At 38.6% G+C, this 23197-nt stretch overlaps 1 long non-coding RNA gene across 2 annotated transcripts in view; it reads left to right on the top strand.

The window, feature by feature from the left end:
* The first annotated feature begins 9814 nt into the window (after nt 1-9814).
* LOC141419715 (uncharacterized) overlaps nt 9815-23197 on the top strand; it is a 59055-nt gene continuing 45672 nt past the window's right edge. Inside the window, exons 1-4 of one of the 2 annotated variants that reach the window (XR_012444332.1) lie at nt 9815-9875; nt 10710-10787; nt 20345-20432; nt 20538-20626. This is a non-coding gene — a long non-coding RNA (uncharacterized lncRNA). Of the gene's footprint in view, nt 9917-10709; nt 10788-20344; nt 20433-20537; nt 20627-23197 lie in introns of both variants that reach the window. The other variant, XR_012444333.1, reaches the window with a different exon arrangement.

Genomic DNA, 23197 nt, shown 5'->3' with positions numbered 1-23197 from the left:
TAATGTCTGAGGCTGAATCTTCACTTTGAAGTTGAAAAGAAAGGTACATGTTGTAAATAGTGGAAGGTCAAGCTGTGTCTGAAGACAATACAATACAATACATTCATGTTCATGCTCTATGTGGTATTTTCAATAACTTAAGGCTTAAGGTTTTGTTCATTTTATCAGAAGGTTAAAGTAGCTTCAGAATCTAAGTTTATGAATGGCATTGCTCAAACATTTTTCTGAATCTGAGATTTAAGTATAAGTGATTTATAACTTTGCAAATCAAATTGAGAAAATCTCCATCTAATTTAGTGATGTGGAACAAGATACCATGGGAGTAAATTAATCCTTCTCTTAGAAATGTGAAACAACTCAGAAATGTAATAATTAGGATCAAGAAAGAAAAACATAAATGATAACTAATTATCACATTTCCTATTCACTTCTACTCTATTATTCTGCAAATTAGAACATATACTTGGGTACACTTAGGTTATTCAAGGATATAGGAGAAATCAGCTGATAATAAATTAGACCTCTTGCACACTGGCTCATTTATTACTCAAACATTAATTGAGAATCTGCTCATTGGAACGTTGTGTGGTCACACTGGGAATGTCAGAAAAAAACAAGATTTACATATGTCCATTGAATTTGAGAGTCAAGGAGAAAATATTATATAAGGAATGTGATGAGAGACACCCTAAGACCTAAAGGATAAGTCAAAAGAAAGAGACAGGATGTATGGGGTAAGAGGTATCTACAAAACACCTGGTGTAAATGCCTTGAGACAAGTGTGCTTGTCTCATAGGGACATAGGGAAACTGCAAGCCCCTCAGTGTGAAATGAATCATCATTTCTTTTTGGCAATACTGGGGTTTGAACTCAAGGCCTTGCACTTGCTAGGCAGGCACTCTACTACATGAGACACATACCCAGCAGCATAAATCAATTTTAAATTAAGGTGGGTTATGGGTTAGATGAAGTTCTGAGTGTCAGAGGTGATCATCCTCCCAAAAGATGTGGACCAGACTTGGAAAGTGAAAGCCTGTAATGGAAAACTACTTATAGTAATTACATGGGATAATGGATAAGCTAGAAGTGGGCCACATTTTAAAGAAACATGACAGACAAGGAAATACCAAGGAACAGATGGAATTGTGTATGTTGGGGAGGGGGAGTGGGGGAGAGGCCCAGATGAAACGGAGATGTTCCTATGAACAAGAAATTTAAAACATGAGACTAGGAAGAGACAACCAATCAGTAAGGTCTACAAAAATGGAGACAGCCAATCAAAAGTGGCTTAATATGAAGTATGAAATTTACTCCAAACCCTGCCTCAGTGTGCTAAGATCCTCTGTGTAGCTACCTGCCATTTGTCTCTAATAAATCTATTTTCTCCTACTCTTTGCTCACTAAATTCTTTTACCAATCTGAAGCTCCCCCAAGTCCATGACATTAACCACAGAGAAATCTCCTTCTAGGGTAGGAACAGAATGTGTCCTGTACTCTCCCAACTCTAGTGACTTTATCACAGTACACAAATGAGGTATCCTATGCTCATCCTCTCCAGTCAGTTTCTGTGAAATTAGGATACTTCTGGCTTTATGTTGGATGAGAAGCCAATCTATTGGCACTTTTTGCTGTGACTTGGGAAAGAACTTATCTTAGTCCATTTTATAATTCTGTGACAGTGTACCAAAGACCAAGTAACTTACAAAGAAAATAAATTTATTTTCTCACAGTTCTAGAAGCTGGGAAGTCCAAGATCAAGGAGATGGCATCTGGCAAGGGCCTTTTTGCTACATAACACCATAGCAGAAGATGGGAGAGTGACAGAGAGAAAAGGAGGCCTGAACTTGCCATTTTGTGAAAACAAAACAAAATACAAAAACTTCCAGAATAATGGCATTCATTTCCCAATGAGTGCAGAGTCCTCATGGGCTAATAATCTTTCTTTAGGATCCATTTCTTATAACTGTTGTATTTGGGATTAAGTTTCCAACATATACTTTTGGGAGGGTGTAATGCCATTTACTGGTGGAATCTGGATGACCGAAGCTATAAAAAAATGAGGGGACTACTGAGTCTTGCTCAATAGTCACTTTAATAAAGTATACATTGCTTTTTATAAACTCCTTTTACACAGAGAGCATTTGGTCAGAAAAAGCATGCCAAGTATTACATGTCAAGGTTACATTAGTACAGGGAAGCACAGTTAAAATTAACTCTTTGCTATGTCTCCTTTAAAATAGGAACAGACGCAGGAGAACCACACGGTCAACATAACTTTCTTATTTACATCTGAAGGACATGAAGCCACCTGGGCACCTCGACTACTGTTTTTCTGGACATCTGGCTTTCTCACAAGGCCAGATACCAACTCACACAGGCAAGGTCTGGTCTGGGACTTTTGCCTCAGTTCCTTGGAGCTTTCTCACAAGGCCAGATGCCGACTCACACAGGCAAGGTCCCACTGCTGGCTCCGACAGAAGGGAGCACATTTAAACTGTAGCAAGTCTGTTCTATTAATCAGGCATTTAAACTAGATTATCTTGTGTGTATTTGGCAAACTCAAAGCCAAAGGATAGATGTTTTCATGCGAGTGAATGAGGGAGTCATTGATACATTTACCAGGAACCTTAAGTTACATCCTACTGGGGAAAATTCTCCCATATATATATATATATATATATATATATATATATATATATAATTTTTTTCTCAATCAGCAAGTGACTTTTTCTTGCTTAGAAGCATTTGATGGATTTGCTGTGCCATATTCTCTTGACACCTCTAGGATAAAAACTAAACATTTTCAAGAGGGAGATTCATAGTGTTTTTAATAAATATATAGTATTAATAACCAGTAATTGTCAAAGATTCAATACATGCTGAATGCTGACACTGTCCAATGTGCCTTATGTAAATTATATAATTCCAGCAGTCAAAATTCATAAGGTATACATGAGCTAGGGAATGAGATAAATACATCAAACTCACTTTGCAGGCAAACACATGAGGCTTATAGATCTTTGCAATTTTCTCGTGTTCACAAGGCTTATAAGAAACACTGCTGAAATGAGAGTCCTGTTCTGAATTCCTCTACAGCCCCCACTTTCCTCTCCTCCCAGCCTGAAGCAGATCTTGTGTCTTTTAATTCATGTTTCTTCATACTACTTTACCATGGCTGTAAAATCCATGGTATAGCCATTTTTGTATAGCCAAAATACGAAAAGCAGGCCTGAAGTAGGAAGGTTAAAAGGATAATCAAACTGTCTATGAAGTTCATTGCCTGAGGTCTTCCTGCCACTAGTCCCAGGGCTACTTGACTACCCTGGTGCCAGAGCCTGTGTCCCTTTCCCAAATCAGTGTCCTCCCCCTGTATCTTCTCCCCTTGCCCTCCTGTCCAAACTGGAACTGACCTGATGGTCAGTTCATCACTGCTTCCTCTGTAGCCTGCACCCATTCCTAGAGGAACAGACAGCATTCTCCCTACATAAAGGTTCCAAGACTCTGGAGGTGTGGTACCTCAACCATGGATCCCCTCTGACATAAAAAGTCCCTTCCATGCTATTGTTCATTTTGAACCATAAAATTTGGAGATATCTTCTTCACCTACCTGGTTGCCCTTGTAAGAGGTGCTTAAACTGTTTTTGCAGAAAAGCACTCACTGACTCCTTATTTGGGCCAACAGATTAACTAAAAATAAGAGAAAAGCTTGGTATCTCTGTCTCAATTTTGTATATGTTGTTATTTGCTCTGATCCATTCTTTCCTGTAGCTGCCTTGGAATAAAAAAAGGAGAGGAATGATGGATAACATCTTTATGATAAGGGACTGAAACTACCCATAAAGAGCAGCAGAATGTTGCAGGACAGACTACCTACCTCTCCAAATAAGGACAATTATATATAATGATGAGACTGCACTGTGGAGCAGAAGTAATCATGTCTTGGGAACCAGATTGCTCTCCTCAAGTGATGACAGCAATAACAACTTCTTCAGAAAAAGGACTGAGATAATGGTTAACCAGGCCCCACTCAACCACTGGAACACATCTGTGACTGGAACTGTTTAACTATACATACTTTTTGTCCCCTGTTCCTAATACTTTGTCTATTTAAAGTTAAAGCTCATGTTGGTACCCCAAAGATGGCTGAAGATGGGCTGAGTGCTTACTTTGCCTCTTCCCATGGTGTGCCCTGGGCAGTATAAAAAATCTCCTTTCTCTGATCTTCACCATGTCTCTTTATTTGGTTTATAAGGTATGACTGGCCAGAACTGCCATGTGGAATTTCAGAAGTTTGGGCTTTGGGTTCAAAACTCTGGTTTCACCCTTACCATACTCTCAAAGTGTTTGATCACTTAAGTGTGTGGAGGCCAATTTGGCACATAATATAGGGCATTATATCCTAAAGCACAGATGTAATGCTGAAGAAGAGAGGATGTATTAGAAAACAGGTGAGATTAGAAAAAGAGGTGGTTTTAATCAAGGGGCTTTTTGAATTTGACTACTGAATCCATACACTGAGTGAACTTAACTAAGGGCTCAATAGCCAAAGCTTTCTTCCTAAGTGGTTAGATGAGAACCAACCAAGGAAATTACTGTGTTGCAGCCATTTGCAGAGGCTGAATTCTTACCAACCCTGTAGTCTTTCTAGAAAATTGTAATAACTATCTGTGCCTGACATTACAAATTACCACATATTTAGTGGTTTACAACAGCACACATTATCTCTGTATTACCCATTACTCCATAAGTGTGAAGGATGGGATTGTTCTGCTAGATTCTGTACTCAGATTATCTCAAAGTTTAACTCAACCTCTTTCAGCTTGCATCATTAGGTTTATTCAAGTTGTTGAATTCAGTTCTTTGCAGTCATATAATTGAGGCCCTGTTGCCTTATGGACTGTCAGCTAGAGCTACCATACTTTCCTGAGGCTTCCTTTCATTCCCAGCTGTGGGCTTCCACATTTTAAATCCTTCTCAGACTTCAAATCTCTAACTTTCCCCTCTCTGCTGCATTATCAATTCTGACTCCAACCAGAAAAATTCCCTGTGAGATTTCATGTCATTAGGTTGGGCACTCTTGGACAATCCAGTATAATATCTTTAAGTTCCATTTCATAATCTTAATGCATCTTCATAGTGCCTTTAGTCATCTACAATAATGTATTCAGGTTTAAAGGATCAAGACATGTGAATCTTTGTGGAACTGTCACCAGAAAATGTAGTGCCATATTTACCTCAGTCCTTGGTTTCAGCAAGAGAAGAATTCAGGCAGGATGTAGTGACAGTAACTGCGAAGTTAATTAGGAAAGAAGAACGCTTTCAATGGACTGAAAATGAGTCATCTCTAGAGTGAGAATGACAGCATCAACATTTGGGGCTGGGATATTTCTTGAGGAATTCTCACCCCTAGGTCCATCTGATCCTGAGGATGAGCTCCTGGGCCTCGGTCTTTATCTTATTAAATAAAAGAGATTAACTGTGTGAAATTCCCAGCCCCAGGTTAGCTGATACCTTAGATGGGTTCCTGGGTCTGGATCTTTATCTTATTAAATTAAAGAGATTATCTTAGTGAAATTCTCAGTCCTTGGTCTCTCTGATGCCTTGTGTGCAGCTCTTGGGCTTGAGTCCTCATCTTGTTAAATTAAAGAGATTACCTCTATGAAATTCCCAGCCCCAGGCCTAGCTGATGTTTAGGGTGTGGTTTACTCTTCAGTAAAGAAAAGATTAAAATTTAGGCAAGTGGCAGACTTCAAAATACATATCCTGTGATATCCCCTGGCTATAATGGGCTACTTTGATCCTAACAGAGATTGTTCACCTGAGGAGTTGGGAAGTTTAATTACATTGTTTTGGTTTTCCTCTCTAAGATCTTGTAACTTTTTTCCTCTAGTGGACACCACTTATGTCTATCTGCTACTTATCAGAACAATTATTCAGCCTACCATCAATGTAGAAAATGTCTTCTTGGCAGATATCAGCTTCAATAAGAAAATAAAAATAATTCACCATCATTCTCCTGACTCTTGTCTGTATCTGCTTCAGGGGAAAAATCCTGATTTTTCATTGTGCCTAAGGGCACCTGTATAAATATGTACAGGCCTGTTCAGCAGGTGGTGGGTAATGGATATTCACAAGTCGTGATTTAGGCTATTCACTTACAGAACAAAATTCTTCATCTATTGAGACTACTGTAAACATCAGAGGAGAAAGGTGCTGTTCAGTGATAAGGGGCAAATCCTCCTGACAGAGATTTGCATGGTCCTTTAGAAAATTGATATGATCGTGTATTTGAAAGCACTTGTCATATCATATGCACTAGAAAAGTTTTTCATATTGCAAGACAATTTTGGCCTTCTCAGCAACTTATAGAATGAAAAGGTTGTTCTATGTGTTCAAACTGATAATTGAAAAACAGAATACAACAAAATTGAGGACTCTCTTTCTCTCTGTCTTTCTCAGCACTCTCTGACCTTTCTCTGCTGCTTTTGCTAATGAATAAAGGTATCATATAGATAAGCCTGTGTGTCAAGGACCTGAGGGTAGCCTTTGTCCAATAACAAGCAAGAAACTGAGGCCCTAAGTCCATTGGCTCCCTCAAGAAACTACAAACTGACTCCAATATTTTGACTCCACTCATGCAAGTAGACTTGAAAGCAGATACTCCCCAAGAACTTACACATGAGGGCACAGCCCTTGATGACAATGTGATTACAGTGTCATGGTTCCTGAGCAAACACATATATGTAAATGGCTCCTAGATTACTTAACCACATGTTCTATGAGCTAATAAATGTGTATAGTTTTATGCACTAAGTTTAGGATAATTTGCCTTAGAGAAATAAGTAACTAATAAAATTCCAAATAAAACTTCACTATATGCGTGTTTTATGTATTTGTCTAATTGTGTATAAATTTATCAATGCTCAGTGACAGCTGTTATGTAGATTAAACATTTATAAATATTGAACTCATATGTAGTCCTAGGAACCATTTTAAAGTCATGTTGTATTCATGGTGAATTTCTTTCTCACCAAAGAAAAGAGGAACATTATTTTGAGTTTGATGGACAAGTAATTTTCCTGTACAGTATAATTTTAATCTGAGGTCCAAGACTTCATGGTAGTCATTTCAGGTGGGAGAATTTTTCTCTGCAAGAAGTTTATCATTTAGTCCCCTTTCAGTAAATGACAATAGTGGGTCCCAGACATTGTGCAAGCAAAACTACACACCAACAATTCCACATCAATTTCGTGAGCTTCAGATTGTTGCCAGATTAGAAGAACAAGAAATTCCTGCATGAGTTTCAGCCTGTCTATGAGCCAAAAAAAATCAATGTAAAATGTGTGCTTATGTATATTTTTCTGGTGAAAGAATTCATGACTTCCAAAAAAATATTTTAATAGGATTATGGTCCCCAAATATGTTAAGAATACCTGGAAAATATAGCAGATTAACTGTTAAAGTTTTTAAAGGAGAGGGTAATGGGAACAAATATGACCAAAGTACATTGTAGGTGTGTATGAAATAGCATAATGAAATCCACTAAAATTGTGGGGGAAGGAGAAAGGTGATAAGAGTAATAGAGGAAATGAATATGATTAAAGTACATTATACATATGTATGTAAATATAAGTAATATGTACTAATGAAACTACAAAAATATTTTTGAAAACATTGTTTTAAATATTACAACAGATAGTTGATTGGTTAAATTATTTTAAAACATATTACTTCATTACATTTATTGAGGCCCATGCTAGTGATTAGAGGTTAACACTAAAATACGTTTGTGATTCCTCTTTTAAGGAACTTTAGCAGGGTAATAGATTAATCATAGAGAGTTCTGAAAAGATTATGGAATTAGAGAATGTTTGGAAGCAAATACATAACTGGGTGTGCCAGTTCTTTGTTTGTTAGCTCTCAACTGCATTCTCTTCTCTTCCTTGCTTTGTTTTATATGACATGGAGTGGTCCTGGTGGATCTCCTGGCTGTGGTTCTCTCTGCCCATTGGCTCTAGCTTCCACTGGGCAGCTTCTACTTCTATGGTACAAGTATCCATTTGGTGATTCTGACTTCTGTCACCTAATAATACTATTTCTCCTTTAGTCTTTAACTCTATTCATGGTAGCAAATTCCTGCAGTTTCAAATACATGGGTGTCTCATCTTCTGTTTTTTTTTTCAGCTCATCGAACACCTTCATAACTTGTCTCCTCTTTAAATTATTTATATACTCAACTGACTGCTACAGTGAAACACTGGATCTGGTTAGAGAGGGGATGTATCCGGGATGCTTTCCTTGAAGATGTTAGTGTTGAGCTGAAGTGTGAAATATGTATTAAGTAATCAAAATGATTATTTGCAGAACATTTCTGGAAGAATATGAATAAAATAAAATGAAGGGACACAGATCCACCTCACTTTTTTAGACTCTACCAAAATTCTAAAAAGACTGAATATATGATAATTAACCATTTTCTCCTGATGGATGCATAAGTTGTTTCCTATGATTAAGACTGAAATAAATCACTGAACATCTTGGGAAATTGGATGCCATTTATAGGAAAGATGTTAAAAAGAGTACATTGGGTTAAAGTGAAAAGAGTGTGATGATTGTAAATTTTTTGAATATTGCAAGAATTCTTCCTCCATAATGTTGTATATTCTCATGGTCATTACATTTGAGAGCTTTAAAATTTTTTGCAAAATTTTGTTTTAGAGGAAATTATTTTTGTGTCACTATTTCAGTTTTGCTTTTCATTTCTTTCCTTTTCTTGTCTTGTCTTTTCTTTTCCTTTCTTGCTGACTTCAAATCCACAATCCCCCTGTCTCAGCATTCTGCATGCTAAGATTATATGCACGTGCCATCATGCTTGGCTGTTATTTCAATTTCTATTCCGTTTCCTAAGTAGGTGGAATAGAAAATAGACATAATCTCTAAGACATATAAAGGTATCTTGAGCACTTGTGAGTGCAAAGTTTACAATTCTGATATGTCAATGAAATAGTACTCTTTACTTTTTTTGGCAGTCCTGGAGTTTGAACTAAGGCATCGAATTTGCTAGGCAGATTCTGTATCATTTGAGCCATGCCCCAGCCCTTTTTTGCTTTAGTTATTTTTCATGCAGCATCTCGTATTTTCCCAGGCTTGACTGGACTCTGATCCTTCTACTTACACCAGGTTTTTGCTTAAATGGTGTCTCACTAACTTTTTGCCTGGGCTAGCCTCAAACCATGATTCTCCCAATATCCATCAATTGAGTAGCTGAGATTACAGGCATGAGCCACCCCACCCACTCTTTACCCTTTACTCTGAGAATTTAGGAGTGCCCAGGCAAGATTTGTAAGAAGTGGTGTCCCTTGATATCTGCTTGAGAATCTGAGGAAAGGAGGTGATTGGTTTGAGAAGCACTGTGTCAAAGTAAGGTAAGGGAGGACTTAATTCTTTTTCTTCCTGGAATTAAAGTAAATACCTTGAGTTAGGTGTGTGGGGACCTACACACCTAGAAGGGCTCCCAGACAGTTCTGTCCCTGTTGTCAACTACAATAGAACCTAGACTGCAATTATCAGATGTGGTGACGATCTCTGATGAGTTTCTAGATTCCTTCTGAGGGGACTGAGGTGGGTGAGTATAATTGACCAACGTAAAGGCTTCATACCTGCAATGGAGAACTGGACTAAAGGTAGAGATATTGAGTGTGGCCTGAGGCAACCACCCATCCAGAACAGTAGGTGGCGCGAGAGCCCTCTCTAGTGCTATCAGTCTTGGGAGGCCTTCATTGGAGTGAAAGGATGTGACGTACATGGCCTTCCACTTCTGGAGTCTGCAGGAAGCCGCAACTTGGTAGCTGCCCTGTAAGGGAGGACTGCTTCAGGTCAGTTGAGGGAGGAGCCTCAGGCCTTCCTTCTAGTTAAGGTAAAGAATTAGGTGAAGTGTTCCCATCCCAGACTTGAGGAGTTTCCAGAGAGTTCCACCTCTCCTTTCAGCTTTTATAGGCTCTAAAACTCGGTCATCTAAGTAAGATCTTCTCTGAGTAGCTTCTAGATTCCTTCTGGGCAGGCATAATGGCACACTTCTGGCAGAATACTAACCAAGTAGTGGGAGGCATCGGAAGGAGAATCCTGGTTTGAGGTTCGGCCCTGGGCAAAAAGTGGGAGATTTGGTCCAAAAAATAAAGTAAAACAGGGTCATTTGGGAAAACCTATACGAAAAAGTAACTAAAGTAGAAAAGGGGGGGAGGGTGGGGTGGCAGATGGCAGTTACTCTGCTGTGGCATCATTCAAGTGATGAGTGCCAAACACAAGGCCAACCTTCCCAAACACAAGGTTCAACCCTCCACCAAAAGATAAAAATATAAGCAAATTCCACTGGAGAGGGGTAGGGGTGGCAGTGGGGGAGGGGGAGGAAGGGAGATGGTCCGAGGGTATTGTACCAAGATGTTGTCCTTTTAGCAACTAGAAGGAGGGTTCCTGAGGTCTAATTAGTGTAAAGGCAGAGACTTTGACTGAATTTTGTAGCAAATTGTTCATCCCAGAATAGTGGGGAAGACCTTTATGCATGCTATCAGCCTTTAGTTCAAGTCTCTGACAATAAATAAACAAATTCTTTCAGAGGGGGTGGGGGAAGGGAAAGTGGGAGTCAGGGGAAGGGAGTGGTAGGAGGAGGTAGGGAAGGGTATTAGAACTAGGTGTTGTGTTCTGGTTGGCAGAAGGAAGATTCCTCAGGTCTAACAAGGAGTAAAGGCGGAGACCTTGAGAGTCTGAGGCAAATTGTCCACCCCGGAACAGTGAGTAAGATCCACACCCATACTTTTGATCCTGAGTTCAATTTCCTGCCAAAAAATAAAATATGAAAAAAAAAAACTCCTTGGGAGGGAGACAAGTGTTGCAAGGGAGGTGGGCTAGAAAGGTGAAGGGGAAGATGGGGGAGGGTGGCAAGGTGGTGGGGGAGGTGTGTGGTGAGATTGTGAGGGAGGGGTTGGCTGGGGGTGGGGAGGTGGAAAAAACGAGGTGTTACATTCAGGCCAGCAGAGGGAAGATTCCTGAGGTCTAACAGGAGTAAAGGTAGAGACCTTGAGGGAGTTCTGCAGCAAATTGTCCAAGCCGGAGCAGAGGGTAAGACCCACACCCACACTTTCAGTCCTGAGTTGAAATCCCTACCAAAAAATTCAAAAAATAAAACTAAATGCCTTCAGAGGAGAAGGGTGGTGAGGGAAGGCAGTAGAAGGGGAAGATGTGTGCTGAGATTATGGGAGAGGGAGTGACAAAAGGGTGGAAGAGGTATGTGTTGAGACTGTGAGGGAGGGGTTGGCCAGAAGTGGGGGAGGAGTAAAACAAGGTGTTGCATTCTGGCCAGCAAAAGAAAGATTTCTGAGGTCCAGCAAGAGTAAAGGTAGAGATCTTGAGTAAGTTCTGCAGTAAATTGTCCACCCCAGAAAAGAGGACAAGACCCACATCCATACTGTCAGTCCTGAGTTCAAATCCTGGCCAAAAAATTTGTAGAAGACGAAGGGAATGGCAAAGGAGTGGGAGAGAAGTGTGGTGAGATTGTGGAGAATGGGGTGACCAGAGGTGGAGAGGGGGGAAGCCAGAGTAGGGAGAGAGTTGGGGGGAAGGTATTGGAGGAAGTTTTTGCCATTGGACTGGTAGAAGGAGGGTTCCTGAGATCTAAACAGGTGTAAAGGTGGAGGAGACCTTGAAGGAGTTCTGCAGCAAATTCTCCACCCCTGTAAAGACTCAAAACCGTACTTTCAGTGTTGAGTTCAAATCCTCACCAAAAAATTTAAAAAATAAAAATTCCTTTACAGGCATTGGGGAAGGCACTAGGAAAAGGGGAGGGGGGAGGAGAAGGAGGAAGGGAGAGGGGATGAGATTATCCTATCAAAGTGTTGCCTTTGGACCAGCCAAAAAAGAGTAAAGCAAAGATCTTGAGTGAGTTCTGCAACAAATTGTTCACTTCAGAACAGCAGGTAAGACTGACACCCATACTTTCAGCCCTGAGTTCAAGTCCCCACCAAAAAATTAAAAAATATAGGTAAACTCCTTCTGGGGTAAGGGGTTGGCTAGTGGGCTAGTGGGAGGGAAATAAGAGTGGAGGGGTAGAAGAAGGGAGGTGTTAGACCAAGATGCTACCTTCAGGCTAGCAGAAGGTTGGTTTCCAAGGTCTAACAGGAATAAAGGTAAATTTTCCACCATAGAAAAGCCAGAACAATGGAGAAGACTCACACCCCCGCCAAAAAAGTAAAATTAAATTTCTTTGGAGGGAGGTGGGGATGGGGGAAGAGAGGAGAAGGAGTGTATTGGACCAAGGTGTGGCCTTTGGACCAGCAGAAGGACAGTTCCCACAGACTAACAGGGTAAAGAAGGAAACCTTGAGTGAATTCTGTGGCAAATTGTTCACCCCAGAAGAATGGGGAAGACCCACACCTGTATTTTTGGTCTTGAGTTCAAAACCCTGCAAAAAAATTTAGAAACTAAAAATTCCTGTGGAGGAGGTGGGGAAGATTGTGGGAGAGGAGGGTGAGAGATTGGACCAAGGTGTTGCCTTTGGACTAGTGGAGGGAGGGTTCCTGTCATCTTACAGGAGTAAAGGCAGTGATCTTGAATGAGTTCAGCAGCAAATGTCCACCCCAAACTGGGGGAAAGACCTACACCCATACTTTAGGTCCTGAGAAGCTACATGTGAGGGTGGATGATTTAAAGAATCCCAAGTTCTGCCTCTGGTATGTCCAAGAAGTGAAAGCTTTAGAATTGGAGCAGCATGGCCAACAGTAATCCTCCACGCTATGAATTCCTGTGGGGCCCAAGAGCTCATGCTGAAACCTCCAAGATGAAAGTTCTGGAATTTTTAGCTAAGGTCTATGGTACCATCCCTAGTGCCTTCCCATCCTGGTATGAAGAGGCACTGAGAGATGAAGAAGAAAGAGCTCAAGCCAGAGCTGCAGCCAGGGCTCGCATTAATGCCATAATCAGTGCACGTTCCAAGGCTATGTCTCTGCACCTCTTGCCCTCATAAAGTCTGAGTTATCTGTCACTTTGAGGCCAAAAAAGTGCACAGTCTAAATAGTGGCAGTTGAGTGTGGGTCTGGAAACAATAAATGTGTAGTGTTATTTCTTATTATGTTCTATGTTCCTTAGTATCTTTTAAAAATATTCCTTCATTAGAAGGTTGAAGTATCTTCAGAATATGCTTATGAACAAAGTTGCTCAAACACTTATGGCTGTGAATTGAATGCATGAATGTGTTATTGTTTTGTAATTTATTTTATTAGCAAATGTTTCATATTTAGTGGTTTAGAACAAGACAGCATGGCAATAAATTAGGCATTTCTCTGGAAAATGTGAAGGAACTCAGCATTGTAATACCTGGCATCAAAAAATGGAAAAAAATAAAAGATTATAAATTAATGGTTTTAGTCTGTGCCATTCATATATCCATATATCCACATATATATATATATATATGGATATATATGTGGATATATGGATACATTTACTTTATTCCAGAATGCAGGAAAAATTAAGTCATAATATATTAGAATTCTTTCTCAGGGTTTCATTTTTTTTCTCAAGCAATAAATGAGCATTTACTCTTTGGAAGGGTTGTATTGGTACCTGAAATACTAAGGCCAGGAATAATTCCCACCCATAGAAATTTAATGTTTTGGAGCAGCTGTTATGAAAGGATGATGGAGAAAGATCAGGTTGCTGTAACAAGTTATCATAGTCTTGGTAGCTTAACAACCACTTCTCAAAGTTCTGAAGGCTAGAATTCTGAGATCAGGTTGTCAGTTTGGGTTTTCTTTATAACCTTTACAGCCTTCTCATCGTATTCTCACATGGTGGAGAAAGACAACTGTGGTCTCCTCATCCTCAAGTGCTGGCAGATTCACTGTCTGATGAGGGCTCACTTCTTGGTTCATAGATCACATTCTTTTTGCTGTTTCCTCACATACCAGAATATAGGAGAGATCTTTCTGAGGCCTTTTTCATAATTTAATTTATGAGGATTCACCTTGATGATCTATTTACCTCCAAATGCCATTACATTGGGGGTTTAATTTTTAATATATGAATTTTGGAGGAGCACAAACATTTAGTCCATAGCAGTGAGATACTGTTATCCAAAAGGACAAGTCAAAAAGAAGGTGTGAAGACTTCGGGGTTTCAGATGTGAGCAATGAAGTGTAAATTCTCTATGGTAAGGGCATTTGGGGCTCTGGGAAAACAGCAAATCCTTGTGTATGAAATAATTTCAAATTAGCCTGACTGGTGGGACAAACAAGTCTGTGGGAGTGGTAGGCAGGGGCCATAACCTCAGTGGTGTGTCTCAGTGTTGAGAAACTAAAGACTGAAAAGGAAAAGTGCTTTTAGAAGTTACTTTTAGATCATGAATAAACTAGAAATAAATCCATCTGGGGCTTGAATGAAAAATGTCTCATAGTCTTCTCTCAGTGCAGGTGAACACAGTGCACAAAAAGATGATTTACATGCATCATCACAAGGGAGTATCTGAGAAATAATGGTGGTAGTCATGAAATGGAATTCTCAGAAGCCACTTGCAGTGGGCTGGAATAGTCATAGCCTTTAGCAAACATTTAAAGTAGGTTAACTTGCATGTGATTTGGCAAGTTCTATGGTAAATTTAGATTTTTAAGGGGGTGAAATAGTTATAAATACAGGTGATATGGGCACATGGAAGGAAGAGACTAAGTTAAACCTTGGCAGAGTGTCTAGGATCTTTGAATTATAACACACTTTGTAAGACTTCTCCACACAGACATTAAATAACATTATCTCCAAAGAGTTGTGAAATATATAACTTAGTTTAAACTTCTAACCAACATTTCCCTGATTTTGAGCTCTATATGTGGGTCACAAATTTTCTGATATTCCTGGGTGATACAAAACAGTAAGAAAACCAGTAAGGAGATTGGTAGGTTTGGGGGTTAAAAATTATAATAACTGAAATGTATTAATACCCAATTGTGTCAGGCACAGTGGTAGGTTTCTTTCATAAAATAAATATATTATTACATTCCTACTTCACAAGGAAAACATAAACCAGGGAGCAGTGGACTATTTATCAAACCCACTTCAAAGATGAAGAATCTGACACAGAATTTGCAGTTTTCCCAAATTTACCTAGCTTCTAAGTCACAGTGCTGCAAACTAGACTTTTGGTCTGAATTTATCTAGTATCCATATTGTTCCCACCTCTCATTGCCTAGGCTGACCTTAGGCCTCTTAATTTTTTCTCACTAATCCATAATATCTCCCAGGAAATAAAAGGAAGGAACCTGGAGCTAAAGAACTGGACCTAGCTATAATAAAGAAGAAAATAATAAACATAATAGGAGGACTGCATATGGGCCTCACTTGTCCAAGATCCCTCTGCCTCTAGCCCCAGAGTCTTTGAGAATTAACTTTGCCTAAGTACTGGCATAAGGGACCAGGCCCATCAGCTCCCAAATCACATTGCTCTTCCTCTGACTCTGGGCCCTCGTGCCTAAATCTGCTTTATGACCTGCTGTCAAATTCTTCTATGCTTCCTTCCATGAAGGCTGCACCTAAATTTTGTGGAACAGAAAGCTCAGAATACCCTTTCTTTCACTGTTCTAGAGTCTCAACTCCCTGCAAATGTCCCATGTCTGTCACAGCATTCACTGTAGAAGTCTTCTGGTAACAACAGCTTCTTCCACATACTTTGGCAGTAATGTTTACATTTCTGCTCATCTGTGCTTCCACCACATTCTCAGAGTTTTTTTTTTTTCCCAAATCACCTTGTGAGCACAGTTACATTTGGCACATAATCTACTGACTCTTGGGATATAACTATGAAGTTCAGATATTTTAAAAGGCAATTAAGTACTAATAAGAATGTAATCTGCTGACTTGATACTGGCACCTAAATCCATACACCAATGAGTGTACTTAACTAAGTGATCGAGAATGACACCCTCTCTCAAGAAAATCATTGTGTAGCAGCCATATATAGCAGCTAGGTTCTCACATTCTGTGGTTCTTCCAGGGTTTTAGTACATTTCTATGGCTGTAGTAACACATTTCCACAAATTCAGTGTTTTAAAACATACACTTATCTCACAAATGTGGGTGAAAAAATTCCGTTTGTGTTCAGACACCAGTATAGCAAAAATAGATAAATAAATACAGACAAAATAAAAAGAAAGAAAAAATACAAGTTGGCTCTGCTTTTTTCTTTGCTGTGGATTACACAAAGATCATGTCAAACTATTACAATCTGGACTCTGGGGAGAATCTATTTCTGAGCTCAGTTGGGTTTTTGTTGGATTTCAGTCTTTTACGATTGCAAATCCTGCTTCCAGGCTTCATTCAGTGAAGCAACCACAATTCCTTGAAACATCTCTCCATCCTTGCATGAGGACCCTAGAATCAATTTCAAGTTCAGTTTTTCTCATACTTGGAATTTCTCTAACTTCTCCATTTACTACATTCTTCTGCCTCCAACCAGAGAAAGCTCTCTGCTTATGTCAATAGATTGAGTCCACCCTGATAATAAAATATAATTTCCTTATTTTAATATTGGTTTTATATCTTTGAAAGACCTTCAAAGTGCCTTTGGCCAAATTGCATTATTCATTCACTAGTTTCAGAGATAAGTGCATAAACAACTTTTTGTATCAATTACTCAATTTACTACCAATGTAGAAAATGTTCTTAGCATGCTGTCCTTTATTAGAAATGTAAAAATAAGCCAAGCATGATGCCCCATGCCTTTAATCCTAGCTACTCAGGAGGCAGAGATCGAAAGGATCATAATTTGAGGCCAACCTGGGCAAAGAGTTCACGAGACCCCATCTCTGCCAATAAAAACTGGGTGCAATGGTTTGCACTTGTCATCCCAGACATGTGGGAAGCATAACTAGGATAGCAGTCCAAGCAGGCCCAGGCATAAATATGAGGCCCTATTTGAATAATACCTAAAAGCAAAAAGGAATTGGGATGTGACTCAAGTGGTAGAGCTTCTGCCTGGCAAGTGTAAAGCAATGAGTTCAAATTCCAGTACCACCAAAAAATGTAAAAATAATCCCCATGCTTCACATGACTCTTGTCTGTGAAAATCAGGGGAAAATCCAGTTTTCATGAGTACACAGGTTCAGGCATATTCATCATATTCATTAAGTTATGATTTTGATCATGAAATGAAAAGATGAAACATCTCAGTGTACTATGGCTATTATATGGTAAGTACAGAAAAGTTCTATTGAGTAAAGAAGTATAAACCCTAGGTGCTAATATTCATAAAGGACCCTTGAGAAAACTGCTGTGATCTATATCTATATCTATCTATCTATCTATCTATTTTTTCTTTTTGTACTACTGGGGCTTGAACTCAGAGCTTTCACCTTGAGCCACTCTGCCATCCTTTTTTCGTGATGGGTATTTTCGAGATATGGTCTCCTGAATTATTTGCCCAGGCTGGCTTTGAAACATGATCCTCCCGATCTCTGCCTCCTGAGTAGCTAGGATTACAGGTATGAGCCACCAGCACCTGGCTGCTGTAATCTATATTTGAAGATACTTACTACATAGCAGACACTAGAAAAATTTGTCAAGTTGCAAGGCAAAGTTGGCCTTCTCAGAAACCTCTCTGAGAATGAAAAATCGGTACAAATCCCTTACTGTGTAACTGTTATGGAGCGTCTGCAAGTGCTGATCAACTCAGGCCTTCCCAGATCAGATATTATGTGCACAAGAAATAAACTTTTGTCATGTTAATTTTCAGATTTCAGCCCTCTATCATTACATCTGCTAACAGTTACTTTATCTGAATAATCTGTAGCTACTGTTTCTGTTATTTCATATTTAAACTTTTTAATTACAAAAGCAGCAGTGCATACATTATGGCTGCAAAAAATTCTAACAGTATAGATAAATCACAATTTCCTTATATTAATACATTCCTCTAGATAGGTAAGACACCTAAAAAACTAGCTAGCATTTGTTGCTCTTAACGCAGAGAAACTAAAGCAGATACCTTAAAGCAACTGAGGCCAAGAGGAAAAGGGGAACAGGAACTAGAGAAAAGGTTAGATCAAAAAGAATTAACCTAGAAGGTAACACCCACGCACAGGAAATCAATGTGAGTCAATGCCCTGTATAGCTATCCTTATCTCAACCAGCAAAAACCCTTGTTCCTTCCTATTATTGCTTATACTCTCTCTACAACAAAATTAGAAATAAGGGCAAAATAGTTTCTGCTGGGTATTGAGGGGGAGGAGGGGGCGGAGTGGGTGGTAAGGGAGGGGGTGGGGGCAGGGGGGAGAAATGAACCAAGCCTTGTATGCACATATGAATAATAAAAGAAAAATGAAAAAAAAAATACATTCCTCTAAAGTTTTGCCCTCATAACAAGTAACCACAATTTAAAATATTTTACATATTATCTTAAAATGTAGTCTTGAACTTTTCTTACATAGATATAATAGAAAAATTCTGTGTTTTAATCTACTTAGGTAATGATATATGTGTTATTCTGACTCTAGCCCTTGTCACTTAATTAAATGCAATGAATGTATGATCTTTTTGTGAGAGTATATGCACATCACTCTTTTAACTGCTCCATATAAATCTGAAGCATATATATATATCATAATTGATTTAACCAGTCGCCTTCTTATGGACATATAAATTGTTTTCCATCTGCTACTATGACTAAAATTGTCAATATCAACATCACTGAACATAATTTCTTGGGCAAATATGGATATTTTCGTACAGAGAAAAATTCAAAATTGGGTTCAAGTGGAAAGAGTGGTAATTGTGAATTTTTATGAATATTACTGAAATTCTGTTCCACTAAACTGTAGCAACTTATGTTATCAAATATTACTATGTGTAAATATCCTAAATTGACAGGAATTTTATTAGATCAGTTTTAAATGTCTTCAGTCATTTGGGTGAAAATATTTTCATTGTTATTTCACTATGCATTTCCATGTTTTATAATTATGTCAAACACTATAATTTAATGTCACATTTAATTTTCAATTACCTAAGTAATAGTGGATACAATATGGCTTCATCTATACAAAGTAGAATTTGTGCAATGATGTCTGAAATATCAGGATGTCTCTGCGGCATGTTTTAAATTCCGGTTGGTCAATAAGACTTTTCCCTTTAGTTTGAGAAACAAGGATTTAAATATAATGATTCAGTCCCAAAGAACACTCCAAGGAAGACACCCTTAGTGAGGAACAACAGGAGACTAGGGATAGAGCAATTTCCAGAATCCATAAGAGAGGATGAAACCTAAACCAAGTCCAGAGGTCCCAGGGAAGATGGGATTTAGGGTTCTGAATTCAGATTTTACATATAATCAAAAAGGGACCAGGAGAAAAGATGTGGAACCTTGAAGGATACTGGAGAGGTAACTTAAGGAATCAGTGAATCATCATCATTCTGCAGCTATAGGGTGGTCTGAGTAGGGAGATCTATCATTGATAGATCTTTATAGAAAAGGTCTAGATGTTATTCCCTGGTTCCCGAGTTCCTTGCAGCTGTTGCATAGATGTCTTGGGATTCTGTTCAGAGGTCTATGCTGTAACCAGATACTACCTGGGGTAGGGAGTTGGGCCCAATGTAAACATTTTTCAGGATATGTTGAGAATTACTGTATACACAGTTTACTTTCAAATAGACTGGGATTGGTGGTGATACATGGGATCCAAAGTTTCATATTATTGTAATGACACCAATTCACTGAAATTAAAAAAAATCTGTACCAGCCATACCCAATATTTTCAGAGGATCTGTAGTAAATTTTATTACCTTTACTGAGAGTTGAATGTATTGAACAACAGTATCAGGCCAGGAAAGAGAAGAAAATGCCTTAACTAAAGTAAAGGTGAAGGATCATGATGAGGAGGACAATCTGGGCTATATGGCAAGGCCCTGCTTCCCTCCTCAAAAAAAGGCCAGAGTGATGAAGATCCGGTGAACTACCCACACCAGAACATAGAGCCCGCCCAGAGACCTTCCCCCTGTGCCAGCTCTGGTTGCTCTGAGAATGGTTGTTAGGTGAAGGTGCCCCTTTACTTTATGGTCATGAATGGGTTCTGGGGTGTGTGTGGCAGTGTTGGGGGAAGATACTGGTTTGGCTGTGTTCTAAGGCTCTTGGACTCAGTTCAGCAGAAGGTGTAGCATGATGGTTCAGGAGTCAAGTACAGAAAACTGAGTGTAATTCCTCCTCCAAAACAGAGGGGTCAGCACAAGAAGGCCAGTCTTAGCTGTGAGCTCCTGGAGGTCCTAATTAGGGATTGCAGCAAGTGACTCTCCTGTCCTTCCATCTCTCACATCTCAGGGTAGTGAAGATTTTGATATGAGAGAGGAAGCTTCAGATCAGCAGATGTAGGAGTCCCAGACCTGCCGTGACCCTGAGGTACCATATGGTAAGTACCACATGAGAAGATCCCCACTACAGATTAGATTCTGTTTCACCTCTGTTGGACCCCAGACAGGAATCACTTGATTTAGCACCTTCTTTATTTCCCCAGTAGGAGCTCTGAGAACTGAAAGAATGGAACCAGGGACCAGAGTGCTCACCACAGGTCAGCAGAAAGAGTCATCAAGGACTTGCCACAAGGTAAGAAGAGGGACACTTACTGAGGTCTGAAGGAAACTTCCCGGCCAGAATGGGGCACCACAATAACCAGCCCCTATTGTCAGCCCTTAGAGACCCTTTATTATTTTAATTTAATTAAGGGTTTTTAATTTAAAAACCTTTATTTAGCCGGGATGCTGATGTACACGTGTAGTCCCAGTTACTCGGACATTGAAGCAGGAGGATCGCTTGAGTGTAGGAATCTGAGACCAGCTTGAGCAACATAGCAAGATCCCATGTGAAAAAAAATAAAAGAAATACACACACACGCACAAGTGCAGACACACGTACACAGAAAACACTTTGCTTGAAAATAAGCTTAATTAAAATAGTTTTATATTTGCATAAATATTACAAAGATAGTCCATAAGGTTCTCTTTTCTCAGCCTTCACTGTCCCCTATTACTAACATCTTAGATGTTTGTCACAACTAGTGAACAAAAGTCAGCATGTTATAATTAACTGAGATTCATACTTCATTCAGATTTCCTTCATTTTTTTCTCTTGAATGTCAGTTTCTGTCTCAAGATCCCATTCACATATCATATTGCATTTTAGCCCTTATAACTCTTAGGCTCTTCCAGATTGTGACAATTCTTCCATATTGCTTGTTTTTGGTGAACTTTGCAGTTTTTAGGAATAATGGTCAGATACATTGTATAATGTCCTCCAATGGTGATGCATTTGACGCTTTTCTCATGATTATGTTGGCATTATGGACTCTTGGAAAGAAGACTTCAGAAGAAAGTGCAATTTCATCATATTATTTTAAGATTACATACTATGAACATGACTTATGTGTAATACTAATTCACCTTGACCACCTGGCTAAGGTGCTGTTTGTCAAGTTTCTCCACTGTAAAATTACTCTTACATCCTTTCCATACAATACTCTTTGGAAAGAAGTCACTATTGGCAGACACTTGAGGAATTTTGCTCTATCTCCTTGAGGGTAAAGTATCCACATAAATTATTCAAAATTCTTGTGCACAAAAGTTTTCTGTATTCTCCTGATTTATATACTCACTCAGTCATTCATTCGTATCAGTGTGAACTCAAAGATAACTTTTTTAATACTTTAAGTTATAATCCAATATTAGATATTTTGTTGCTGAAGTTGTCCCATTGGTTCTACAGTCTTGTTGATTGTAAGTCTCTCAGCAAATAGAGCCTGGAAAATGTCTGCATAATAAGCGTATATGTACATGTAGCTATAATTATTTCTGTATTTGTTCATCCATCTATATTAAGCTAAACATCAATTTTACTGATGTTTCCAATTCTAGTCCAGAATTACAATATTCATTTTAGACTTTCCTCTTTGATTTCTTTATGCATAAATTTCATTTTTTGGTTGTCTTGCACTAGATAGGACTTACATTATTATGTTGGATAGGAATAATGAGGAGACAGCCTTGTTTCCCTCTTAGTCTTTGGGGAAAAGTATTAATTTTTTCATCATTAGATATGATGTTACCTATAGGTTTCTTTATTATCCCTTTATTAGGTTCAGGAAGTTCTTTTGTGCTATAGTTTGGATCTTGAATGTCTTCCAAAGGTCCATGTGTTAAATACTTGGTTCCTAAGGAAGTGATAGAGGTGGGGTCTTGTGATGGTCTTTTGAGATGATTAGGGACAATCCCACACACTCTCACCATGATGTGATGCCTTGCCACAGGTTCATAGCCACAGGGCAAATTGATCATGGGCTGAAACTGCTAAAACCAAGACAAAATGTACCTTTTTCTCTTTAAAGTTAATGGTATCAGGTATTTTGTTATAATAATAGAAGGCTGACTAACACACCTTTTATTCATAATTTTTAAATGATTTTATTATTAATTAGTACAAATGTTTCTAATTGATTTACATGTATTGATGCAATCACACTTTACATTAAATCTTTAATATTATGAATTACATTGCTGTAAAAATATTGCATCAATCTTCTATTCTGAAAATGAGCCACTATTGGCTGTTATGCATTATTTTCTTTTTTTTCTTTTATTCATATGTGCATACAATGTTTGGGTCATTTCTCCCCTCTTCCATTATTTTCTTTACATATTGCTGGATTCCATTTGCTAATACTTTGTTAAGGAAAATTTAATCTATATTCATGAAAGATACTACTTTTTAATTAATTTTCTGGTGCTTATATGACTTGGAATTGAGGCAATGATGTTCTCAAAAAAAATGGAGATTTCTATTTTTCAGAAGCTATTTTGGGGTATTAGTATTTGTCTTTCTTCCTTAAATGTTTGGTGAATTCACCAAAGAATCCATTCAGGCCTCATAATTATTTCAGAATATTTTAAACACTTAAATATCTTTAATAGATATAAAGCTATTTGGTTTATCCATTTCAACTTTATTTAGTTTCAGGAGTTTGTGTTTAAAGGAATTAATCCATTGCATCAAGATATAAAATTTGTGAGCATAGAGTTCAATATTATCTTTCCAGGGCCTATGAAATCAGTAGAGATGGCCTCTTTTGTTCTCAATATTGATAGTCACTGTCTTACTTTTTCTTGGTTATCCTTACAAGAGGTT

This window comes from Castor canadensis, chromosome X (genome assembly GCF_047511655.1).
Source record: "Castor canadensis chromosome X, mCasCan1.hap1v2, whole genome shotgun sequence".
Lineage (NCBI taxonomy): Eukaryota > Metazoa > Chordata > Mammalia > Rodentia > Castoridae > Castor > Castor canadensis.
The sequence above is the reverse complement of the archived record's forward strand: the minus strand, read 5'-3'. Positions and strand labels throughout refer to the sequence as shown.